General features: G+C 38.5%; 1 protein-coding gene across 3 annotated transcripts in view; it reads right to left on the minus strand.

Moving 5' to 3' along the window:
• LOC114053920 (receptor-type tyrosine-protein phosphatase mu) overlaps window positions 1-24,114 on the minus strand; it is a 958,135-nt gene that overhangs the window by 669,719 nt on the left and 264,302 nt on the right. The window lies entirely within an intron of this gene.

The following is a 24,114-nucleotide window of genomic DNA, read 5'->3' on the forward strand; positions in this document are numbered from 1 at the left end:
ATGGCAGAAGAATAACAATAGCAGAGTCATACTCTGGAGACTTGATTCAGAAATGGTAGGAAAGGTGTTCAGTTTCCTGACTCTCATATAATAATACCACTTTACATATGCATGATTTCAACTTTTTCAAAGTGCTTTCATATTAACTATCTCATTTGACCTTCACAATATCCCCATGAGGTATTATGAGACAGGGCAGGGATTATTCTTTTCCGTTTGATGGATGATGAAATTGTGGCATAGGCAAAAGTTAATAAATTTCCCCATAGTTAAACTAGTCACAGAGTCTGCACGCACACACATACACACACACACACACACACACACACACACACACACACAATTAGCTTCCCAGAAAACTACTCCCCTTGAGTTTAACTTTGTCACGGTCTTCAGTTCCCACTTTAAATAGATAGCATTATCTCTCAAACTAATGCAAAGCACTAGTCCAAAACATAATCAGTCTCTCCAGAGCTCTGCAAACTTGCATTTTCAGGTTTAAATCTTCTCTGGGACACAACAATAATAAAACTATTTTAGCTGAAAAAAGTTCTGCTCTGCAGGCCAGAAAGCAAACAAGAGATAGTGCACAGTGATGACTTATCACCTACTCTGCTGAATTCTTCCCGAATTTAAAATCAAAATGTATTGCAAATACTGGGTGATGCTTCTAAAAGAAAGCTTCCATGATAGAGATCTCTTTCAAGTAGATTTGGAAATTAATATGCACAATAGGGTGAGTGTATCTGTACACACAAACACTTAACGTCGTTAATGCTAAGTCATTATAAAAGTGAAGTGTTTCCCGTGTCCCAGGAGAAAACAAACACAAAAAACAAAAAAAGAGCTGAATCAAGTTTTCAGCACAAGAGAACTAAGGAGAGATGAAAAATCAGTAGAAGCAGGGATGATAGAAAGCAGGGTAACAGCTTCAGTCTTGCAAGCTTCTTGAAAACAGTTATCGCTTGACGATCTTTGTATTATCAAGCCCCTACCCCAACAGCCCCAACCCAACCCCAGTATCCAGCACAGCATGGTTGCTTACCCAGTATATAAGCTAAGAAAATACCTGCTGAAGAAAGGATTAAAGTAACGGACAAAGCAAAAACTTTCAAGAAGGAGAAAAGGCAAAGGCCACAAGGCCTCCTTGATTGTGTTTCAGGACCTCAGTGGCAAGAAGTGATTTGAGAAAGATGATTCTCCCCGTCTCAACCAGCTACCCATGCTAATAAATAATGAGACAGAATGCTGTAGGCAACTCTCTGAGACTTCATTTCTGAGCAGGTGTTGATCTGCGTTGATAAAAGGAATTCAGTCCGTAGGAGCTCCTTACATCAATGAAATTACCAGTCTGGTCAAAAAAAAAAGGCAAAAGCTCAAAGTGTCTCAAGAATAGACACATTCAGGGAGTAGAAATGTGAAAGCATAGGGTATGTGTGCATTGTGTATGTGTGTGTGTGAGTGCACACATGTGTATGTGCACAATTTTTAAAAACCTCCCTAGCATCTTACAAATGCTTTGTCCTAAATTCTGGCAAGTCCAATCATCATTTGCTAACCACTGAAATGCTTCAAAGCCCAAATCTATCCACCTTATTTGATGAAGCCTTCCCTGATCACCCAAGCTAAAAGTGCTTTCTCCTTCCTATGAATTCTTATAGTGCTCTCAGTGCACTTACAATTTAGTCCTTTCTTTTGGTGCCTGTCTCATCATAGAATAACAGATTTAGTAACGTAAGGGAATGTTCATCTAGTCCATCATATCACAGTTAAGCAAACTGAGGTTCAGAGGTTAAGCCATTTGCCTATGGGCCTCCCATTGTTCATAAGTGGCAAAAAACAGAAACAAATTGTTTCTCGTGTGTGTGTGTGTGTGTGTGTGTGTGAGTGTGTGTGTGTGTGTGTGTGTGTGTGTGTGTGTGTGTTTAAATCGTTGCCTTGGAAATTAAAGATGAGTAAGAGAAGGCCTTAGGATTTGATGTGTTCCAATGCCAATTCTCCGGGAAATCTCAGTGGGAAATATCCAACAGACACAACATTAGATGGGACTGAAGATCAGGAGAAAGCCAGGCAAGGAATATGGAGATTTGGGAGTCAGTTGTGGAGGAAGAATAATTTAATGCTTGGGAGAGCTGATAAGATCACTCTGAGACAGAGAATGAGGAGAGAAAAAATAGCAGGTCCTGGATAGAGCCTGAGGCAATATTGTTTATTGCAGGTTTGCTCATTTCTGTTCTTAAAAGACAACCATGTTAAATCCTAAAACTAAGTTAAGTAGCAAATGAGATCATTCTGCTCAGACTCATTTACATTTTAAATGAGAGTCAACATTTGTTAGTTTTCTAAGTAATATTATTTAGAATTTTCTTTGGTTAATGCAACCAGCATAAAATATACCACTCTTTCTTTATTATAATATGAAGACTGTTTATGTGGCACCAGTAGCATCTCATTTATCTCAATTCACTGCCAGGGTTTAGAGAAAATGCACCAAACATTAATAGGGTACATTTTTGTAATGTTGCTTAATGGTTCACCAAAGCATGTTCCATTAAAGCAGGAGTATAAATCTCACACAAGAAAATCAGTGTATGTCCTCACAAGATTTGAACCGTACATGAGGTTGGCAAGCAGTTTCAATTTGAAGAACAATGCAAGTTTAAACCACAGCATCAAAACATTACTTCTACATACAAATGTGCCCGTAAATGGATTGTGTTTGCATTTTTCTAATCCTTCCAATGGAAGTGAGAAATAATGGGCAAGGTTATACATGCCCTTAAGAAATAAGCTAAAGGGGGAAAAAGAAATAAAGAATGAAGAAATGAATAAGAACTTGGAAAGAGGTAGAGATTAGAAGAAAAAGCAAAAGGAAGGAAAAAAATCTATAAAAATAAACAAAATTTCAGAAAGGGAGAGAAGTAGGTCTAAATGTAAATACAGAATATAGATGGAGGTGGATATATGCAAAGAGAGGGAGGGTCAGAAATGTAAACAGATACTTTAAAATGATAGTGCTCCCCAAACATTCTTTATACCCAAATCTAAATCTCATTTATAGGTAAGAACATTTGTGCTCACACTGACAAGTTAACCTTTCACACTGACAAGATAACCAAGTCTTCAGACCAAGAGTATAAAATCCAAATGCATTTTATAACCAGCCTCTTTCCCAGGCAAATCATAAGAGTATTTCCTGAGCGACCAGATGAAAGATAACAGCAAAAAGAAGTTTGACAGTATAAGATGAAAAGACTTTTAACTTGCTGGTCTGAAGCAGCATGGAGATTTCATTCTTGAATAATTGCTTATGGGTTAGGTCAAAACCCTCACTGAGGAGAGAGAGTGACTGGCATGAGGTAGGGCAGCTTAAATCCAGTCACTTAATTTGCCCTCTATGAAGGCACTGAGCTACCAAGGTCTCCTGGCAACACAAAGAGGAGTTCCACAGTGCTCTGAGTTACCACGCAGGAAAGAAACTGGCATTTTTGGAGATTCACCACCTGCTTCTGAGGCTCCCGAAGAGAACTGTTAATAGGGGACAGAACTTCCTGCTACCACTCAGCATGGCTTCTAGAAATGAACAGAAATGACTAATTGGAGGGGCATTATTTCCAAGGGTCTCATAAGAGATTAAGCCATTTCCTTTCCCCAGGATTCCATGAAGCGGCAACCCTCTTTTCTGGCAAAGAAAAGCTTGCATGTGTAGGATGTTACTGATGAGTTGTTACTGCAAGCCAAGTACTTTAATTTGGCATATCTGACCTAGAAAGCTGGGATAATAAAGTGACTACTGGACCAAGCAGGTGTCAGAAATTAGAAATTTACTCGACTACCAGGCCAACGGGGTCTAATCCAAGAACTCCATACACTACAGGGGTGTGGATACCTGAAATCACTTTGCGAATTCTAAAGTACTGTAACAAATAGGAAATATCATCATTTTCACCATCATTATACATGGTTAGTCAGACACATCTCTGGTGAATTTTAAATTTGCAGCAAAAAAAAAAGGCATTAAATTCCAAGTCAGGCTGAAAGAATGAATTCATCCTCCTTCCTTCACTGTCATTCTAAACCTCCACCATATAACCAAAGGTCAGAAGGAACACCAAGTTCTTGCAACAAGGCGTATGCCCTAGAATTTAAATCATTACTCTGCCTAGTTCAGTCAGTTAAAACTTCTCCCCAAATGAAAGAATTGGACCAAGTAAAAAGAAAAACCAATTTAGCCTGGGAAAGAGGACCAGACAGATGTAAGAAACCTTCTAACACTTACAGTGTTCCTCGGCAACCATGAGTTAAAGAGCATCCTCAGTGCATCATCTACCCTATTTAATTTTTATGAAACATTTTCATTCTTAAACTCAAACACAGAAGTGGCCTTTGTCACTGCCTCACTTTACTGCCGATTTATTCTGAAACTAAACAAAGCCCAACATTTAGGACTAGAAGAGGGGTTCGTGAGAAACTCTGTATTCATATGACTGATTATGCCTGCTCTTGGATCTATGGCCAAAATAAGACTTCTGAGGAATCATATGACACCAGAAAATCACAAGTGTGTTTTCATGTCTTGACCCTAACTGCTCCACAAATCAAAGTTGCATCTATCTATTTGGTACATGAAACTCACCCCAATACATCTATGTTCTTCTCTACCTGTCTGATATCTTTTTCTCATTCTCCTTTATTGGATCATTATCCATCTTCTGCCACGTTAGTATGGGTACCCCTACAGGGGTCTATTCTGGGATATCTCCTATATACCCTCACCTTGTTAAGTTAATTGATTTCCATGAATTCAACTATGAGTTCTATACAGATGATTCTTAACTCTACATATTCAATTTTAACCTCTGTCCTGAACTCAAGATCTTCATCATAGACTGCCTTTTGGACAACTGGATTTCCTGTAAGTATCTCAGCTAATACGTCCTAATGTATCATTCTCTCTAAACAAATCCCTCATCCAAACATCTCTATTTCTCCTGAGTGCACCACTATCTTCCTCAGTCACCCAGATCCATAATCCAAGTAAGACCTACTCTGTTCCTTTATCCCCTGTATCAGATATTTTGCTAAGTCTTAACAATTTTTCCTTCACAGTATTTCTTATATCTCTCCCCTTCTATGTACTCACACAACCACCATCCCCAGTCCAGGCCTTCTGTATGGCGATTAAGGTTTGAGGGACATAGTTCTAGGTAATTTAATTATTTTATTAATAAGACCAGCATGTTTACTAATAAAAGTATGGTCATTTGGCTGTCTCTCTTGGTCCAAATACAATCATGGCAGCTGGGCTCAGGGCTTACATGTTCTTTTGGAAGAGATGGGGCAATCAACTCTGATTGGTTAACAATTAATGAGAGAAAGAATACTACAATGAGGGGCTGAGAGTGACATCATGTTACCCTGGGGAGACTACCCCATACCCACACCACCCCCAGCCTTGAGCAATCTATTCAAAGAATTTATACCCTGCCCATGCCTGAGCAGAACACAATGGCTACCCCACTTGGGTGGGGTCAGAATAAGAAAGTTAGCCCAGAGACTAAACTTTTTTTTTTTAAATCAGGACTTTAGAAAAAGGGGAGAACTCTGAATCTCCCCAAATCATTAGTTAATAATCATTTCTCTCACTTGCACTGTTATAAAGATTTTGGAATCCCTTGTTTAAGTCTCTTTAATCACAAAAATAAGATAATATTTGTTAAAAATAAAAAAGAAAGAAAGGAAGGAAGGAAGGAAGAAAGAAAAAGAAGGAAGAAAGGAAGAAAGAAAAAGAAGAAAGGAAGAAAGAAAAAGGAAGAAAGGAAAGGAAGGAAGGAAGGAAGGAAAAAAGGAAGAAAAAGCACTTAGCAAAGTACTTGGCAAATAATAGGCGCTATATAAATGCTTATCCCCTTCCCTCTATAATCCATCCTCCACACATCTGCCAAAATAAGCTTCCTAAGGCAGAAGGTTGACTATGTTATTCCCTTGCTCAAAAACCAGTTTCCTAATTTGTAAAATGGGGATACTTAACAGCACCTACCTCCTAGGATTGTTATGAGGGTCAAGTGAAATAATGACTGTGCCTGGCACAGAGAAAGTGCTATAAAAACTTAACTATCATTATTGTTATTATTATTAATCATTATCATTATTATTTGCACACATACACACACCATTCTACCCTCCAAACTCCACATCCATCTAGGAAAAGGTATAGTCCTTGGATGGCATTTAAAATCCTCAATAATCTGAATCCTACTTAACTTTCTCACTTTGTTATATCATACATTTATATTTTTGTCTAACAGGACTGGTAGCCAGCTGTATGCCTCTGCCCACAGATCCTCCCTGCAGAACACACAGCCCTTCAGGGGCAGAATTGGTTCTGTTTTTGTTTCTTGCTTTGTTATTGAATCTCCAACACTTACCACAGCTCCTTGCACATAGTCAGAACTTAATCTTTGTTTATTTGACCTAATCCACGTACAGGTGTGCCTCACCTTATACAATGCTTGTGTTCTTTAAAAATTTCACAATGAGTAGCCATGGGTCAGAGGCTGGCCCTGGAACTTTCCTCCCTGGTCTGTAAAACAATGCATGTCTTTTTTTAGGGCAGAGCATACCCAGTGTGCTATAATATTTGGCTGCCTGCTACAGGTCAACTGAACTTCCTGTATGTGGTCTGGGGACAGCCTTCCCTTGCTGGGTGATTCCTATTGGTTTGGTTAATCATCATTTGTCCAAAGGCTTGATCATACTTCAGAAGGGGATAAAAGTGTATTAACGTATTAACACCTCATCATTTGTGATTACATGCTGTGATTATATATTAATGCAGGTACGGGGGGAGGGAATACTTTCTAACCGGGAACCTGATGGAGTAGAAAATGGAGAATTGGTTTCAGAGTCCAAAAAATCTGTGGTTCAATACCAGCTTCTAACACACACTGGCTACGTGATTGGGACAAGTCACTTAATCTCCCAGGGTCCCAAACAACTCTGTAAGACTCCAAGTTACACAGAAAGAAGGCATCAAACTTTACTAGTAGAAGCTCCTCCCTGAAAACTCCCTTTTACATCAATAAAAGATAAAGTCACAGGCCCCCTCAAAGATAAAATCCTCACTAACCAGGTGCTAAGTTCAATGTTTCTACCTGCTAAAGATATATAAATCCTGTTACAGCTTCCTCAATTTCAGTGCCCTGGGAGAAAAACCTTTTAGACCCTTAAATCTTCTTCATTACACTTCTGCACTTCACCAAAAACTCGTTTTTTATTTAATTTTTCACAATTAGGACTTGTTTTCATAACTAGATTAGCAAACTCTCTAATAGTACACGTATAATTTTGTGCTTTCATATTCCTAAAGCAAGTCTATGTAGGAATTCAGTAAATGTACTTAATGAATGAAGAGAATGAATAAATGAACACAGGAGATACAAGCTCAAAGACAACCTGTAGGATTGCTATGGACCACATTTTCAAAATGACCTAAAGTTCCAGGGGTGGGGAGCCTGTGGCCTCCAGGCCACATGGTCTTCTCGGTCCTCAAGTCTGGCCCTTACACGAAACTTTGTGAAGTCTGGATTCAGTCAAAGGGCCACATTTGAGGATGGAGAGGGGCACAGGTTCCCCACCCCTGGACTGTTTCTTAAAACCATTGTTAGCACGAAAACCTAATCTGCACAGCAAGGCTTCTGAACCAACAGCTAACCCTTTAACACACTCCTACAGAGTCTTCTGATCTTGGCGAAGTTTGTCAGACTTTTGTTTGTTTTGTTTCAATGGGAAAGTTTGTTTTTGGGGGATCTAGAAAGAAAGACAAGCCTTATGGAAAAAGAGGGAAATAAGACCTAGTGGAAATATTTATCTTGAGCTGGAAGATAAGACCTAATTGAATGAAACGATTGTCTAAACCCATAGATAATACAAAATATGTAAAGAGCATAATTTGTCCACCAGGAATACAAAGGTAATGTCATCATTTGTGCTATAAATCAGGACAACTGTAGCGTTGTAAGATACACTGTCCAAAAGAAACACAGAGGTAAACAACTCCATATGCTGAAAGATTTTAGATCCTTATCTCTGCCTTAGTCCAACGAAAAATTGGCAAATTTAATCTCCTTCTTAATTTATCTGACATCTCTGGACCCTATCTGCTCTGGATTAGCTTTCAAACCCAATCAGTGTAGTGCATGATACTTAGTATTCACTCCACAAATAATTGTACCATCTGGACCCAGTTTTGTATTTTGCATTTAGTACGGGCAGGTAAGTGATGCAGTACATAGAGTGCTAAGCCTGGAAACAGTAAGACCTGAGTTCAACCTCAGACACTTCCTAGTTATTTGTCACAATCTATCTGTCTCAGTTTCCTCAACTGTAAAATGGGGTTAATAATTAATCACCTACTTGACAGGGTTGTTGTGAGGATCAAATGAAATAACATCTGTAAAGTGCTCAGCACAGAGCCTGACAGTTGCTGTTGTCCAGTTCTTTTTCAGTCGTGTCCAACTTTTGATGACCCCATTTGGAGTTTTCTTGGCAAAGATACTGGAGTGGTTTGTCATTTCCTTCTTCAGCTCATTTTTCAGATGAGGAATTGAGACAGCGACTTCCTCAGGGTCATACAGCTAAGAAGTGTCTTAGGCCAGATCTGGACTCAGGAAGATGAGTCTTCCTGATTCAAGGCCTGGACGCTCTATTTACTATGCTACCTAGTTGCCTCCACCCTATACACAATAGGAGCTTAATGAATGCGCCTTTTCCCTTCCCTTCTTGCTTCTCATTCCCTAAACAAGCACTGTTTGGATAAGCACAGCTGTAAAGTTTTCCAGGTACCCATTTTCAACATCGAGAAATAAGGTTGGCTCCTGCGGATTTTTAATTCCAGATTGATTCCACAGCTTTGCAGGGCTGCTGCTTTGTAGAGTTTTATCTTCACTTCGAACTACTACAAATCAATCACCTTCCCCTTTGTTCTCTATAGCCACAGGGAAGAGGAAGAGTCCACCTTCTTAAAAGTAGCAGCAAAAGATTCCTAGAGCAGGTCATGTCCCTGATGCATTAAATCCATGGAGCTTAAGATCTAAGAGGCTCACTCCTCACTAAGTAGTATCAGTCATCTTGGGTTCAGGCAAGATTTAATGGGCATCCCTGTAGGGTTCTAGAATAGTAAAGGGGAGGAGGATGCTGACAATAAAAATTCTCTTGCATAAAAAGGGGGAGCAGAAGAAAAAAAGGGGCATCACAGGCAGATAATAAAAACTAAGAGAATTTATGGCCAAGTCATAATAAATTAACAATTTAAACTTCTAAAATTGAGGGGGGGAAATCAACCCCTGAAATAAACCAGTAACACGGGTTGGACAGAACTGGGAAGAAGGCATTGTGATCTGGAAGATGGTTGGGTGGCAAAGTAAACTCTAACTTATCCAGAATGATTAGGCAATAGCATGGTGCAGTTAAATGAATGTTCTGGTTATATACGACCTCTATATTATATAATGTAAATAGATTATCTAAGGTCCTAGAGATCAGAATATGTCTTTTTTATCTTCTTATCTGCACAGTTACACAGCACAGGATCCTGAGAGACAGTGCAGTGTAACAGAAAGAGTGCTGGATTTGAAGACAAAGTTCCTAAGATCAGGGACGCAGTATAGTACAATAGGTAAGAGCACTGACTCTGGACTCAGAAGCATCTGGGTTCAAATTCTGATTCTGATGCTTACCACTTCCATGACCTTGGATATTTGAAGAGGAAAGTGGTGTTGTTGTTCAGTCATTTTAGTCCCGTGAACTGTTTGTGATCGCATTTGAGGTTTTCTTGGCAAAGATACTAGAGTGGTTTGCCATTTCCTTTTTCTGCTCATTTGACAAATGATAAACTAAGGCAAACATGTTTAAGTGACTTGCCCATGGTCACACAGCTAGCAAGTGTCTGAGGCCAGATGTGAATTCATGAAGATGAGTCTTTTTGACCTAGGCCCAGCACTCTATCCACTGCACCCTAGGAATGAGGAAGAGGAAGCTTATGATATATATTCTTTTACATAAAATGGGGGAGCAAGAGAAAAAAGGAGCATTACAGGAATATAATATAACCTAAGATAATTTATGGCCAAGTCATAACAAATTAATAAATATAGGCATACCTCATTTTATTGCACTTTTCAAATACTGGGGTTTATTTTTTTGTTGTTTTTATTTTTTTACAAATTGAAGGTTTGTGGCAACCCTGTATCCAACAAGTCTACTGGCACCATTTTTTCCAACAGCATGTTCCCACGACATGTTATCTGTTACATTTTGGTAATTCTTGCAATACATCAAAATTTTTCATTATTATTTTTCTGTTACGGTGATCTGTGATCAGTGATCTTTGATTTTACTATTGTAATTGTTTTGAGGCACCAGGAACCACACTTATATAAAATAGCAAACTTGGTGGATAATATTGTGTTTGCTCTGACTGCTCCACCTACCAGCCATTCCCCCTCTCTCTTCCTCTCCTCAGCCTCCCTTTTGTATCTCTCTGAGACACAAAAATGTTGAAATTAGGCCAATTAACAAACCTACAATGCTCTCTAGGTGTTCAAGTGGAAAGAAGAGTCAATCCATGTGACCAACTTCATTTTTGTCTTATTTTAAGAAATTGCCACATCTATATCCCAAAGACGTCCAAAAAAAGGAAGAGAACCTATTTGTACAAAAAAATAGCAGCTCTTTTTGTTATGGCTAAGAATTGGAAAGCAAAGGGATGTCCATCAATTGGGAAATGGCTAAACAAGATGTAGCATATGATTGTAATGGAATATTATTGTGCTGTAAGAAAAGACAAGCAGGATGACTTCAGCAAAACCTACAAAGTCTTACATGAACTGATGCACAGTGAAGTAAGCAGAAGCAGGAGAATGTTGTACACAGTAACAGCAATATTGTTCAATGAAGATCTGTGAATGGCTTAGCTATTCTCAGCAATATAACGATCCAAGACAATTCCAAAGGACTAATGATAAAGTATACTTACTATTCACCTCCAGAGAAAGAACTGATACTGATTGAATACAGACTGAATCATGCTATTTTTCACTTTTTCTTTCATGGTTTTCTTTTATTCAAGTCTTCTTGTTCAAAATGATTAATACAGAAATGTTTTACATAATTACACATGTAGAACCTATATCTGATTGCTTACCACTTCAGAGAGACAGAAGGGAAGAGAGGGATAGAATTTGGAATTCAAAATTTTAAATAAAAATGTTAAAAAATTAAAAATATATTTTGATAACTATTTTAAAAAAGAAATTGCCACAGCCACCCAACCTTCAGCCACCACAACTCTGATCATTCAGCAGCCATTAACAAAGAGGCAAGATCTTCTACCAGCAAAAGGATTACGACTCGCAAAGGCTCAGATCATGGTTAGCATTTTTTAACAACAAAGTAATTTTAAAATAAAGTATGTACATTGTTTTTTAAGGTATAATACTATTGCACACTTAATAAACTATAGTATAGTGTAAATATAACTTTTATATGCACTGGGAAACAAAAAGATTTCACATGATTGGCTTTATTGAGATATTCGCTTTCTTGTGGTTGTCTGGAACTGAATCCAAAGTATCTCTGAGGTATGCCTGCAATAATAAATTAATCTCTCTAAGCCTCAACTCCTTCATCTGCAAAGTGAGAGGGTTGCCCTAAATGGCCTCTGAGGTCCTTTAAACTCTATTCATGCTCTTGTGATCAGAGGCAGCTAGGTGGCACAATGGATTGAATGACAGGCCTAGACTCAGGAAGACCTGAGTTCAAATCCATCCTCAGACACTTACTAGCTATGTGACCCTAGACAAGTTGCTTAACCTCTGTCTGCCTCAATTTCCTTAACTGTAAAATGGGGGTAATAATAGGATTGTTGTGAGTATCAAATAACATAATATTTGTAAAGCACTTAGCACAGTACCTGGCACATAGCATGTGCTTAATAAATGCTTCTTCCCTTACCTTTCCCTTCTCCTTCCTCCACACAGAATCACTATTATTAGTGGCAGGGTGGTAGACCTGAGTTGAGGACAAGTCTCAAAAATCCAAGTCCATGCTCTACTATAGTGATGCTTACTCTCAATCTATTAAGCAGATGATAAAACTTCACAGACAAATGGTCATCCTATCTCTGCCTTCAATGACTTCAGAAATGGGGAAAACAAAGGCATTTCCTAATCATGGAGTTCATTCAATTATCAGGTAATTCCTCATTCTATTGACTTGATATGTATATCTGTAAAACTCTGAATCATTAATCCTAGTTCTCTACTCTGTATCTAAGCAGAGAAATGAGCCTTCTTCTACATGACAGCCTTTCAAAACACTTGACCACTACTATATTCCCTTTTAGTCTTCTCTTTTTAGGCTAAGTATCCCCCCTCCACCGTCTTTAACTGATTCAATTCAGTTCAGTTCAGTTCAGCAAACCTGTATTAAGTATCAAAGCTCTTGACAAGGCATGGTTTGGTACCCTTTGACCATCCTGTTCACCCTCCTTTGCACCTGAAGCACCTCATCAACTTCCTTAACAATGTTAATTTTGTTAAATTGATTTAAAATGAGCCTGAAAAGACTGGACTTCATTAGAATCACTTGCCTCCAGACTAATAGAAAGAATGAAAGGTAATGAATTCTTATATATATATAAAAAAAGAAATCCAGATATTCCTATTAAAAATACTGAAGGAAAAACTCTATAGTTGACCATTTTACAAAGTTATGTACATCTGAGTAAAATCAGCAACACTTAAAATAAGGCTCCAAAAAAAAAAACTCCCCATAGAATAGTTTCAGCAAATATCAAAAACATTCACTAAATAGCAATAGGAAAATAACTTAGCCAAAAAATTTTGGCCAACTGAAGGCAATGTGGCAGGTGGAAAAAAATACTGGATTTGGATCAAAAGGATCTGGGATCAAATACTAATGCTACCACTTACCTTAGGTAAGTCACCTAACCTATCCAGGTCTCAGTTTCCTCAACTGTAAAATGAAGAGGTTGGACTAGATGACCTCTAAGATCACTTCTAGCTTTCAAGTTATGACCCTATGATCTTTCGCCCTTTAAATATTTGCTGTTGACCATATTACACTACTGAGGCCTGATGGATGAAGGCAAATATTTCTTACATTCAGAAATGGGACATTAGCTTATCCAAATTCATAGAATTTAGAATGACCTTAAATATAACATCATGTATGTAAATGTTAATCCCTATGCATATGTAAGTAAGATGCATGGATTAATTTTATAATGCAAAACATTTTCACTCAATTGATCTTTATAATAACCTTGGAATGTAGACATGGAGTCTCCACCCACAGAGGTTAGCTGCCCAAAAGCACCTAAGTTAATGGCAAAACCAAGTCTCTTTGCAAAACCAAGCTCCCAATTTCTGACCAAGAGTTCTTTCTACTACACTGTGCTACGTTAGAACAGCCTAGGTTGAGAGTAACCTATATACATCATCTTACTTCCAGCCCAGTTCAGAATATTTACAGTCAATCCAGCCAACTAGGGGTTCAGTGGAATGCAATTTGAAAGAAACTTGATAACCCTAATTTAATTCACAACTGAAATAGCACTAATCAAAAACAATGTTCAGTATTCAGAGGAACTCCATAATCCCCACATTTAGAGTTTAATTTCAGATCTGACTCACTAAATTTTATTCAAGATTGCTGGAAAATTTTCTAGACTTTTAAATCCTCAGTTGAAACTACAATTCTTTTGCCAGGCAGAAAGACTGAACATTATAAAAATAAATCTAAATTAGATGACTGACAAAATTCAAGATCACTCCTTACTGCCTGGATCAATCTAGAAGTGCACAAAATGGAACCACTTTTTCACAGAATCTCAGAGCTGGTAAGTACCTCCAAGGCCATACTCATACACAAAGAAATAATCTACTCTACAAACTACCTCCTAAGTAGTCATCCAGTGTTTGCTTGAAGATTTCTGCTGAAGGGGGAACCAATACCTCCCATGGCAGTCCATTTCATTTAAGAGTAATTCAAATTAAGAGTTTTACCCGAAACAAGCCTAAATCTGCCTTGTTACAACTTCCAACTAACTCAAAGTAATCTTCATTCTAATTAGTACATAGGAACAAAATCTTTTTCTCTTATGGAGAAGTGACCCAGGATTGCCACCTCAACCGCTACAATTAGCAATTGCCACGTATGAGCAGGTAGGACCAAGGAAAAACCCTAAAAATACCAGTGCCCCCACCCCAACCACTAGTCCTGCTTCCAGTCCAGCTTGTGGAGAAGGGCCACTATCCTCACCACAACCAACACCAATTACCTGCCAACTGCCAGACAACACAGCCAAGCCTGCCTACCCGAAGAAGGAATGCACCCTAAATAAGAGACAGAAGAGGTCATGTGCCAGGCAGTCTAAGCACTTTCAACCAGAATTTCCCTTGAAAGGCTGACAGGGACAGCTGAGAACTCTAAGCCCACGTGGCACAGGGATATCTGTATTGCCCACACCACCAGCCCAGTTTTCAGCTCAGCTCTTGTAATCACCATTAAGAGGAGCAAACACTGCGAAGAAATGGCCTACCATCCATGCCAACAGGAACTGCTAGCCAACTGTTACCAATGGGCAGGAAAGCTGCCAAACCTTGGAAATAGCAGCACCCCACAACCTCTGACCCTGATTCCAGACTGGTTCTGGCAGTCAGCACACAAGGAAGCAATTCTTGGAGAGATGCGATTTAGCAACTTCCTCTGCAGAGGATGCAGCCCCTGACTCCTCAGTAGCCACAACTAGTAAAGTCTAAGAAAAGACACTTATCACCACCAAAGTCCTTTTCACTGTCAAATGGTTCAATACCAGAAAGTGATATGGTTTTCTCCTTGGAAATGTTGTCAAAGAAGTTGCAATACCATTTGGTTTGATATTCTACCCTAGGGATCATGGGGACTTCCAATGTAGCACGTGCCTAAAACCTCCTCTATGGGCTGCCTTTTCCTATTACATAATTTGAACTCCTTTACAACATGAACTGTCTTGCTTCTCTATTTGTTTTGCCAGTGCTTAGCACAGTGTTTTGCACACAGTAAGTAAGCACATGATAAATACTTTTTTCGTTTATTAGGAAATTTATATTCAAGACTCCCTTACCTAAAACTGGTTACACTTTTTAATTTCTTTATTAAGTTGAAAAGTGAAAGCAAGATAAACCAAATTTTATATTAAAAAGTATCAAAATCTCAAGAATTGCCATTCTTTCCAATATTCCTGTTGTACCCACTCTTAATGAGCCTGGGGATGATGGCCCAATATGTTGCCATACTGGCCCCTTGCTTCTCTTTTTTTTTATCACTGGTTGACCATTTTACTAGACATCAAAATCTGCAAAAGAATGCACTTACTGGTAGAAGTAAGGAAAGAAGATAAAATTCAACCCTATAAATTCCATTTTAGGTTACTAGATCTTATTTTTTTTAAATTGTTCAGGGATAGAAGCTGAAATAAATATTAGCAAAAATAAAATTTCATAATTACCTATATTCTGATATTTTTCCAAGCTTTTCATTTCTGTATTACTACAAATAATGGAGTTGGCTACACTGTGAATTTGCAAGGGAAAAAGATATTGGAGGAAATACATTTTAGGTGTAACAGAAAGTATTCAATGCTAATAATAATGACAACAAGAATAGCAGGAGGAAGAAGAATGAAGAACTTCCAAAAGCAAAGGTCACCCACCTATTCAATAAACTCCAATGGACCCTTATTACTTTCAGGATCAAACATAACATCATCTGTTTGGTTTTTAAAGGCCTTCACAATCTAATCCTTTCCTACCAGTTTTCCTGCCCTTTATTCTCCTCCACATACTCTATGATCCAATGGACATTCACCTCTTTAACACACTGCACTCCATCCCCAGATTTGGGGCATTTTCAGAGGTTGTCCCAGCATGCTTGAGTCCTTTTCCTCCTTTTCTCTACTTCCTGGCTTCCACCAAGTCTCAGCTAAAATCTTATCTTCTACAAGAAGTTTTTTCCCATTTCCCTGAATGCTAGTGCCTTCCCTCTGAGATTATCTCTAATATCCTATTTATAGCTTCTTTGCAAATAATTGTTTTATTTGTATATTGTCTCCCCCTTTAAATTGTGAGCTCTTTGAGGGCAGCAACTGGTTTGTTTGTTTGTTTGTTTGTTTGTTACCTTTCTTTGTATCTTCAGTAATTAGGAAGAAATGCTTGTTAACTTGGATTCATTTGAGAATAAGGATGAGGGAAAAAAGAAAACAAATGGAAAAGTATCCATCATTTGTATAAATATCAAAGCCAAACTATATTTAGGGGAAAAGATAATAATAATGCAGCAATTAGTTTCAGTGTGTGTATGTGTGTGTGTACACACACACACATACACACAGTCACATATATGTTCTGTCATATCCCATAAATGACATTATCTTTTACAATTAGGCAGTTAAATGACATGATGAATACAGAATACAGTCAGAAACACCTACTTTACATGGCTGTTGTGCGAGGATCAACTGTGGTAACATGTAAAGCTCTTTGTAAACCTTAAGGCACAATATAAAAATACTAGCTATTATTTTTATTATTATTACTATTATTATTCACAATTCTCTTTCTCTGTATACCTGCTTCTTCCTTCTGATTTCATTATCTCTGCCTGGGATACCACCATTAACCCAGAAATCCAGAAGCTATTCTTTATTCTTCTCTTTCACTTTTCATATCCAATTAGCAGTTGAGTCCAGTTCCAACTCCATACTATCATCTCTCTTCCATCCTTCATTATTACCATCCTTGGCACAGGCTTTCATCACCATCAACCTGCCCTACTGCAATAGCTCCCCAATTGGTCTTTCTGCCCCCACTCATTCTGCTTCCAAATTTGTCCTCCATGTTATTGTCAAGATAATCCAACTGTTCCTCACTCCCAAAATTGACTGTACCACTCTATCTGTGCTTCTCTCTGGGTCTGGTTCTCCAATTTTTTCCACCCTTCACTAACTGAATTCCTATCTATTTTTAAAGCTCAACTCTCAAATGCTACTTCCTGGATTCCCTGTTTCCCCCCCAAAAAAAACTATGTTGTGTACCTCTGGTACAATTTATCACATGATGTTGTGTGTTTGTCTGGGACTCAACTAAGCTGCATGAGGGAAAGAACATTTCCTAAGTAAACTTTGCATCTCTCATGGTGCTTAGCACAATGTTCTGCACATATAAGGTATCTCATATGTCTCAAGAATTAAGGAATGAATGCATGAATAACTACAAGCATATCTTGGCTAACACTTATTAAATATCAACAATTAGTAAGTATGTGCTTATAATTCAGTCCTAAAGGTCGTTGATCATAGGGTTTAGAGCTGTAAGAGACCAGAGATCTAGATCATTTAGTTCAAATTCTTATTTACCAGTGAAAGAAATTAAGGTGCAGAACCTAACAAGGACTAGTAAATTTAACCCAAGCCTAGTAAATAGCAGCATCCAGCCTCCCTGCTCCCTTCAAATCTGCCCAGGTCTGTCTTATAAACCTTCACTAGACTGTAACATTCTCTCCACCTACCTCCTTTGATCTCTCCTTCCTTTCACAGCCAAATTCCTCGAAAAAGTGGTCCATCCTCATTGCCCTCACTTTCTCTCTTCTCCCTCATTCCTCAGCATTTTGCAGTCTGACCTCATACAATTGAAACTGCTCTTTCCATTGTTACCAACCATCTCTTAATGGCCAAATCTGATGGCGTCTTCAGAGTCCTAGGGCTTCCTGACATCTCTGGAGCATCTGACACCCCAGACTACCATCTTCTCCTAGTACCCTGTTTTGTCTGAGTTTTCATCTCCTCTGGTTGTCCTCCTCCTTGCCTGACCACTCCTTTACTTGGCTCATTTACAGGTCACACCCTCTTTTTTTTTTTTTACAACAAGCATTTTATTTTATTTTCAATTCAGGGAACAAAACTAGTATTTCCTTAACATAGTACAATAAAAAAAAGATGATTGCACATGAAACTGCAAATCTACCATGCACAACTTGCTATTCCCTCCAAATATACAACAGTTATTATATAAATTTCTTTTTTTTTTCCTTTTTTTCTTCTCTCCCCCTCTAACCCCAGAGATGGTTATCATTAGACACAAATAGATATATGTGTGTGTATACATATACATGTTATTCTATGCATACTTCTATTTATCAGTTCTTTCTATGCATGCAGATGTCTCTCTTTATATGTCCTTTATTTTTAATTTGTATATTTATAACAGTCAAAATGATTGAAATGATGAGCTCATTGATCTTAGAAACGTTTGTAAAGACTTGCATGAAATGAGGAAGAGTGAGCAGAACCAAGAGAACATTGTATACATAGTAACAGCAATATTGTTCTAACTTGTGGGTGCAACCAAAGGTTCTATCAGAGGCCTTCTTGGTAATGTCTGTCTCTTGGTAATTTCATCCACTTCCATAGGTTTAACTCGTGGAGTGTGTGTGTGTGTGTGTGTGTGTGTGTGTGTGTGTGTGTGTGTATACATTCAGCTCCTACCTCTCTCGAGGTTCAGTCTTGCATCACCAATTACTTACAAGACCATCCCAACTATATGGCACAGATATAGCTCAACTTCAACATATCGAGAACTGAATTCATTATCTTTCTTCCCTCTTTTCTCTCCCCTCTTCCAAACTTTCCTATTTCTTTTAAAGGCACCATAGCCTCTCAGGCTTATAAACTGAGCATTATCCTCAACTCTTCACTCTCCTTAATTCCTAATTCTCACCATACAAATCATTTCCTCCATTGAACCTCTGCTCTCTACTCATTAGATTACCACTTTAGTTCAAGCCCTCTTCTTACAGAGCATACTTCAGTGACTATTATAAGTATTGCATTATCATGGGATAAGTCAAGCCTTTCAAAGGACATTCAAGCTTAGAATGAAATAGGGTAGGCATAAAGGAAAAATGTGATCTAAAACAAACAAAACAGGGGCAGCTAGTTAGTGCAGTGCATAGAGCACCAGCCCTGAAGTCAAGAGGACCTGAGTTCAAAACTGGCCTCAGACCAGACACACAACACTTACTAGCTGTGTAACCCTGGGCAAGTCACTTAACTCCAATTGCCTCACCAAAAAACAAACAAATAAACAAAACAAAACAAGTCCCACAAACTGACAAACAATGCTTCAAAACAGCCTTAGTAATCATCATAAAATAAGCAAAGATCTTCATAGAAACCTGGCAATCGGAGGGTTTGTTATTTATTCCTCTATAGCACAGGTGGAAGGAAGGAAGGCAGGAATTAACAAATGAATGGAGGTAGGGACAGCTGCTAACTATGAAGTAAAAACTCTTCTCATGAGCAAGACAATACAAAGACAAGAGTACTGAAGAGTGGGGGATGGGGTGAATTTTAGAACTTACTTCTTCATTCAAGGCTCTCAAAACTGTTGTCATAAGAAGTCCAGGTGAGCCTGTAAAATTTTCACCAGACTATAAAATATCTACTTCACCCAAAAATGTTGAGGGAATTTTTTTTTTAAATTCTCAGTGGTCCTAGAAATCTTGTTCCATTAATGGAATGACAAAGTCTGATAAAGATATTGACATACCAAGAAGCAAATTTATCAGGGAATTATGGAAATTTCCAAATGGAGATGGAATAATACAACATGACCTTCTAACCTGCCACACATAACAAAAGATGAAGAAATGACACAGATAAACATATTCAAGTGGCCTGGGACCTCACATGATTTAAATTCCATTGAAAATCTATGGACTATAACCAAGGCAAAACTTGGGGGAAATGAGATGTTCATCAAAGGTAAATTTAGTATGGGGAGGACTGGCCTAACTGGCCTATTACTAGGTCCTATGTGACAGAAGTTACTCCATGTCTAACTACTAATTGACCTGCCTGTATACTGGGAAATTCCTATATACCCATTATTAATTTAGTTAACTTCATCCAGGCAAGGAAATTAAAGCTCTCCTGACTATAATAAGCTTAGTAAATTTCATCTATATGTATGCAAGGTGAGCAAATTCTCCTAATCACATTGCTCTTGTGGTCAATAAGGGAAGTCTCAGTCCAGACCACTGGCTATTTGACTGCCCCAGAAATTCCCCTCTCACTTTGTTGCTGTGAATCTGCCCAACAACAACAATCACATGTAAGGGCAAGAGACCCAGAGATTTGGGCTCTCAATCAGGATATGCATCAAAAATTAGTTCATATCCCACAGTATACCTGAGTCACTGCTTGTGACTGGGGAGCACCACATTTGCATGCCTGTGAGAAATAAACTGTCTGACTTCTGATGCTCAAAGCACTTAGGTTCTTTCTTGGTACCTCACCCAAGGCCTCCTCACAAATACATACCCAATGTGATGGTGTGATTTCATAATGGAGAAGTAAAGATTTGTGTCAAAATCTTGTGAACTCAATGTCAACCCATGAAAAATAAGAAATGACAACAAAAGGAGGATATAGTGCATATTTAACATTTTTGAACATTCAAAAATGTGTAAGGTCTATCGGTTAAGTCAATACATGTCTTTACTTTGTTCTAAGCAATTTGCATCCCACTGTGGTGAATACAGGGAATATTAAGGACAAAAAGGTGGGGAGAGGGAACAGAGAAAGAAAATGAGGTATTTTGTTTTGTTTTGTTTTGTTTTGACAGTGGACACAACAGCTAATCAAAAGGTTCTCAGAAGACTGGGAAGAAGGACTGCCAACACACCTTTACTCTATAAGCACCTATCAAGAGGCCTTTCATGTAGAGTGGCAAAGAGATGTGAACAGTTTCTAAGGCTTTGTCTATCTTTTTCTTCAAGTGTCTTTAATGTAAATAAATCTCTGCCAGAGACCAGATTTCACAAGCAGTGAGAAAGAAAAACAGTCCTTAAAGTTGTTCTGCCCTCCAGAGAAAAAACTCATTCCACATACACATTTTCCCCTCTATCATGGGAGTATTTTTAGACTTTTTATAGACATTATAACTCAGGATCATATTATTTATGTAGTAAAACTATCATCTGCACATTCTTTTCTTCTCTCATGATAGAATACTGTCATCCCTACCCTACTTTGGCAAGGAAAGTAATAAAAAGAAAATCCTCAACTGATTGGTAGCGGCCTTACTGTATTTTAGGGGATGAACTTCAAGGCTGCAAGAATAACAAGGATGCTGCTCCCCACCAATGCCTGGCACATCACCTTCACCAAGAAGGTGCTCAGTAAGCATATGCTGCATTATCAAGTCTGCATTGGGTAAGAGCAGTGGACAACTTTTGAGCTCCTATGTATAGAGAAGAAAAGGAATGAACACCAAAGAAAAAGACCCAGGTCAGCCTTAAAGGAGCTTATAAAATGCTACACCTCACCTTTACATTTCAACTGGTCCTACATAGTCTAGTTCCTCCTGTTTGTTATCATTCTGCAGCAAACCCACACATGCACGCACAAGCACAAAAACCCATACAACGTTTGCTCTATACAACTAATAGTGCTTTGCTCTGTAGAGTCACAAACAAGTTTAAGAGATTTCCCTCCTGCCCTCCCTTTTCAGGGTTTACATTCTAACAGGTAGGAGCTTTAAAGTATGTTACAGGGCTTTATATTGTTCTCTCATTGTGTCTTTACATCAGCCCTGTGAGATAGGAAATACGATTATAATAAAAAAGAAGTACGCAGTAAGTGCCAAATGAATGTTATATATAATAAATGTAGTATAGGAGCAGTTTTAAGAGGGAGGAGAAATCAACTCTGTCTGAGCTGGCCGTCTAAACCTTAAAGAGACCAGACTGAGGGTGGGGCTTTTGTAGATACAGGAGGAGAAAGGGGGAAAAGAGAACATTTTAGGTATGAGAATCAAAAGCCCATAAGCACTGAGGCAGGAAAGTCCAAGGAGTAATTCAGTGATAGTGAGAGACCTGTTTACCTGTGGTCAAAGATACATATAAAAGAATAGTAAGAAACAGGGTTAAAAAATATGATGCTGGCCAGAATCTTGAGTTTTGAACGAGGGAGGCTGAACTTTGAGTAGCCACTGACAGTAGTTCTTCTTTGTTTTAGAAGCTTAACATTTAAGGCACATACTAAATAAATAAACTATATCACTGAAGATTTGTGAGCACGGGTGCCATGCTGAACTAGTGTTTCAGAAAACATAATTTTATCATAGTATGTCAGATGGATTGGAAGAGCCTGGAAGATTTCATTACAAGGTGATTAGGTCTTAAATTAGATTGGTGACAGAGAGAAAGAATGAGCCTTGAAAGACTTCATGAAGTAAATAAAAGGCAGAATATGGTAACTGATTGGCTATGGGAGGTGAAGGAAGAGGAAAAAAATAATTCTAGGATTTAAAACCTAAATGGGGAGAGCTTTGGCACTAATAAAGGAAATTAGGTATTTTGCAAGAAGAAAATGCGAAGAGATACCAAAGGAATCCCATTTCTTTTATTTTTTTAAATCTTCAACTAACTTGCTCTTCATTAGTATATTTAAAAAATGCCTGGAGTATGACACATGACCTGGGAAAGATCTTAACCTAAAAAGGCCAAGGTCTGCCCCCATTTCATCCAGGGCCATCTCCAGTTGTTCTGAGCTATATCTCACCACTGAACCCAAATGGCTCCTGAGAAGAGAGCGAGGTTGGTGACTTAGCACAGCCCTCCTTCACTTAAATCCAATTCACTTGTAAGTCATGACATCACCTTCCTGACATCATGATCCTCTTGAAGAATGAAGGACAAGGGGCAGCTAGGTGGCACAGTGGATAAAGTTCTGGCCCTGGAGTTAGGAGGACCTGAGTTCAAATCTGGCCTCACACACGTAACACTTACTAGCTGTGTGACTCTGGGCAAGTCACTTAACCCCAACTGCCACACACACACACACACACACACACAAAAAAGAATGAAGGACAAACAACAAAAGATGCCTGGAGTATGATGACCTCAGATAGGTGCATTTCAAAAAGGCTCTGATTCATTAGTGTTTCTGAATGTAAAAACCATGCTGGTCCTAACTTCTGGGCCCATCTACATCCAGTCTTCACTTCTGAGAATATGTGTTGCTTCACCTCTCAAAGAAGAGAACCATATGGATCATCTGGAGAAACTAATCAGCAGATGTATTTTTTCATCATTTTTGTACGTGTATACTGCCAGCAGAGGGAGGGAGAGTGAGAAAGAAGGAAGGAAGGAAAGATTTAATAAACATTACATAGTGCCAGGCACTATGCTAAGTGCTGGGGTCACAAATATGAGCAAATAAGATAGCCCCTATCCTCAGGCAGCTTACATTCTTAAGGGAGAAAACAATATAAGGGGGAACTATAAGTGGTAGATGAGTGGGGGGAGAGGATGTACAAAGGCAGAGCCCAGGGTCCTATCCTCCCATGAGTAGGATGGTTGGGGTTCAGATGTCATGGTTTGGGAGTAAGTGTAACTATGTAAGAGTAATGCTCACATATAAGAATCCAGGGACGCAGGAGCAGATTCTAGGATTTGGTGGGAGGGAGATGAGGAGGCTGAGAAAAATGAAGGTGGAATGGTTCCTGAATGCTCACAGATACGATCAGTAAACCTCACAGAAGGAATATATAGCTGTGTTTCTATTCCTTGAGATCCAAAACCAGATTAATTCAAGGGTGATGGTAGAACACACAAAGAGGAATTTCTAGGAGTTAACTGGAAATGGAAAACTACAGCTGAGTATAGCAGCGAGGACCAGAGCCACAAAACTGTACCCTCAGGAGTTATCCAAATAGATATGATATGAGAATCAGGGTAGGGAACATGATGCTTAAGAGTGTATCATCATAAAGATAGACAGTGATTTCAAGTATTTCTGTCACTTTTAACACAAATAAGGCCAATTAGAGAAACAAACAGACTAATATGTATTTTAAGAGCACTGTTAGTGCTCTTAAGAAAGATCAGCCCCAATTACAAATGTTAAAGCACAAACAACAGTATGTTGTGAGCAGGATGTCATTAAATTTTCAATATATAAAGAATACAGAATTATCGTAAAGCACATCT

The sequence above is a fragment of the Vombatus ursinus genome, unplaced genomic scaffold, assembly GCF_900497805.2.
Source record: "Vombatus ursinus unplaced genomic scaffold, bare-nosed wombat genome assembly UNPS02014812.1, whole genome shotgun sequence".
Taxonomy (NCBI): domain Eukaryota; kingdom Metazoa; phylum Chordata; class Mammalia; order Diprotodontia; family Vombatidae; genus Vombatus; species Vombatus ursinus.